At 35.5% G+C, this 3,328-nt stretch overlaps 1 protein-coding gene across 16 annotated transcripts in view; it reads left to right on the top strand.

The window, feature by feature from the left end:
- Positions 1–873: 873 nt before the first annotated feature.
- LOC108693115 (myosin heavy chain, muscle) overlaps positions 874–3,328 on the top strand; it is a 51,265-nt gene continuing 48,810 nt past the window's right edge. For 8 of the 16 annotated variants that reach the window (XM_018201836.1, XM_018201831.1, XM_018201824.1 and 5 more), the window contains exon 1: positions 1,070–1,170. The gene's annotated coding sequence lies outside the window, so the exon portion shown is untranslated. Of the gene's footprint in view, positions 904–1,067; positions 1,171–2,685; positions 2,724–3,328 lie in introns of those variants that run through there. The other 8 variants (XM_018201842.1, XM_018201839.1, XM_018201851.1 and 5 more) reach the window with 5 other exon arrangements.

The following is a 3,328-nucleotide window of genomic DNA, read 5'->3' as shown; positions in this document are numbered from 1 at the left end:
AGAAAGAAATAAAGATCATGATAAAGAGAAGATTACAATTTTTTCTATATCTAGACGCAAAACTGTTGAACTCATTTCATTTATATCGCAGTGAAATTCAGTTGAAAAATATGAATCATAATTATCATTTAATATCTTAGCCACATTCAAGAGAAAGAATAATAATCCAAAAAATGAAATATACTTTCGGCTATTAGAACTGTGCAAGGAACCAAAAAAGACGTTTATACGAAAACTCGTTTAAAAAATTACCGACATTGTCGAACACAATGTTGATTGAGACACAATAAAAATAAAAAAAAACAAGGAGATATTCATCGATTATATATCAATGTATCGTTTTGATGTAATAAATCACGAGAGAATCATTGTTCACCGGCGCGTACCCCGAATAACGCGCTTGCGTCCACGTGCGCCCTCCACGTGGTGCACTCCTCTTTCCCTTCTCCCTTCTCTATTTTTCTCTCTCTTTCTCTCTCTCTCTCTCCCTTCTTCTCTTCTCCGATCACTGAGATGCAATGAAGGAGCGAAGCAAAGAAGCAAGCCACCCTTCGAAATTCTACCACCTCTTTCTTCCATTTCGAGGTCCATGGATCGCCATGGCTGGGGGCAGCCCGGGGTACCAAGCAGAGGGATGACCGAGAGAGGGGACTGGACAGTGGTGCGGCGTCTCGCTCCGACATTTATTTTCATCTCACTCGTCGGCGTCGCGGCCACCCCTTGTTGCACCGCGTTCTCGGTATCATCGTCCGCCTAAAAAGGTAGATTGGCCGTAGAAGTAACGCGATATGTGATTCGTCAGTCCGTCGGACCAATCGACCTCAGCGTTATATTCTAGGATCACGTTGCACGCGCTTATATTGGGAGCCCCCGCTCATTTCCCCGACAGAACGGCTCTCTAACGTAAGTGCATCACGTCGCGTCGCGTCGCGACGCCGCCGGCTTCTATTTTTTTTTTCTTTTTTTCCCCTCTTTTCTTTCCTCTCGATCGACAGAAGACGAAAGAAGCGAAAATACGGTGAGGAGAAAGGAAGTGAGTCCTTTCGTATATACGGGATTTATTCAATAAACGGGGTGCAATCTGAGCATCATCCACCGGGGAGATTGCACACTTATTCGCCACGCTCCCAGAGAATCAACGGTCAACACGCAACAAACCCACATATACACGTGTGTACATGATATCGATAAGGATGAACGAGCGGAGTTAAGGGTGAGGCTATTAGGACCGCAAGAAACTCGTGAGAGGACCGAGTTTGGATGGTCGTGCTTCTACTTTGCTCCGAGAAGATCGCGTGTGTGTCTGTGTTTGAGAGATCGGGGAAAAAAGTCACAAAAGGGTGGACGAGAAGTGGTACCGACTGGTGCCTTGGTGACCTTCCGAAGGAGTGACCTTCGAATTTTTATCGAACTCTTGGTGAAGTATTCGTGTGAGAATCCGACAAGGTGCGACTGAAAGGATTGTGTCAGGAATCTCTTTTGAGAGAAGCTTTTATCTGTGTGTGCTTTACGAGCCCCCGAACGGTGTACGGACATAGTGTTACGTCTTTTTTTCCTTTTGTCCTTGTTTATCTCCTTTCCTCTGCTCTGATCCTATTGGATTGGAAAAAAGAGCGAGTATAAGTTTTCGGTGTTGATCAGGATTTTTTTGGAACCAGCGAGATGCAAACATCAGGAATACTATATTGTGTAATCAAATTCGATAGGATGTCTTCCAACGTTTCATTTGGATTTAATTTAAATAAGAGTTAAACTTATTTGTGTTTGCGCTGTTTTTTTAATTTTTTGTAATCTTTTTTGTAATTTATCATTTGTAATATTATGTAAACATTTAAATAATTGTTCAATAACAGTTAATTAAATTGATAAAATCAATTGATAAAATCGGCTAAAAAGGTTAAGAATTAGTTTCTTTTTAATTACAAGAATAAAACAGTAAAAGCTTTTTATTTTTAAATATTTTTTAATTCAAAAAACAAAGGCAAAATTGTAAAATTTTCATTTTAATTTATGATTGTAAGAAATGTTATCGTATTTTTTAAAATAATTTTTAAATAATTTTTATGTAAATTACCTTTGTCAAAAATCAAAAATTTAATCAACAAAATTTAATCAGAATAAAAAAGAATTCATTTTATTGTTTAATCGTCAAAGGGATTAATTTTCATTAAACGAATTATTTTTATAAAAATTTGTTTCTAAGTAACAATTGAAAATTTCTTCAGTAAATTTTTTATTTATTAAATTCCAGACATCTTAGATAAAAAAATTGATAATTTTGAATTTAAAGTTTAAAGTTTTAATGTTTTCCCTCATTTTTATTCTTTCTTTAAATTTGTTCTTTTCTATTTTATCAGTATTATGCTCTATTATGATTTGTGTTTTTACGTTTTATTGTTTAAAGTCCTAATATTCTTCAAATCCTAATACTTAACGCTCAGAATGTCTTCCATATATCTCTCGCATATTTTTTATGTTTCGTATACACTTGTTCGAAGAAACAAAAATATCGAACTTCTTGTAATGCGATACATCGCTCTTTTTGGTTCGGTTGCCAGTGCTGCTTCGTGCCTGTTCCATTTTGTATTCTTATCTGATTATGCAACTTCATCGCACTCTCTCGACTCTTCTTCGTGACTCTTCTACTGTGATGCACGCATAATCGTCGCGTCGAGTAGTAGTATCAGTGATACATAGCGACATCGTAAGCGAGTTGCTTCGAGGTGAAGCATGTTCGATAAAATAGATTTTTATTACGTTCGCGACGTTTTTCTAGAAATGTTTTAGTGAAATTAAGAAAAAAAAGAGGAAAGCCGGCGGTTGTCTACGACGAATTTAAAAATCATTAAATTCTATTTTATGAAACTACGAGATTTATATGATATCAGTTGATGGCGAAGAAATGAATTTTAAAAGTGTTCACTTTAATTTTCGACAGATTTTTTTATTGATGGATATCTTTGAATTCTTACATTCGGCTATTACAACAATCTTAAACAATTAATCGTTAAAATAGTTATTTTTAATATTATAAATTAATTAATAATTAATAAAAAATTATGAGCAATGAAAAAAGCATTGAAAAAAGCAGATTACACCATAGTTGGAGCACCGAAGAGTTAATTTAAGATACAATTTTAAGTAAAGAAAGATTTATTGAATTTTCTTTATTTTCTCGTAAGCTACAATAATGCTATGTGCTTACTGTGCTGCATTTCCGATATATGTAAAACGCGAAACTCATCCAGTATCATGATGTGCATCGTATAATTCTCTATCTCTCAGATTCTCGGAAATATCAATGGCACAATAACTGTATAAATTGCTT

Source organism: Atta colombica, unplaced genomic scaffold (assembly GCF_001594045.1).
Source record: "Atta colombica isolate Treedump-2 unplaced genomic scaffold, Acol1.0 scaffold88, whole genome shotgun sequence".
Classification (NCBI taxonomy): Eukaryota; Metazoa; Arthropoda; class Insecta; order Hymenoptera; family Formicidae; genus Atta; species Atta colombica.
The sequence above is the reverse complement of the archived record's forward strand: the minus strand, read 5'-3'. Positions and strand labels throughout refer to the sequence as shown.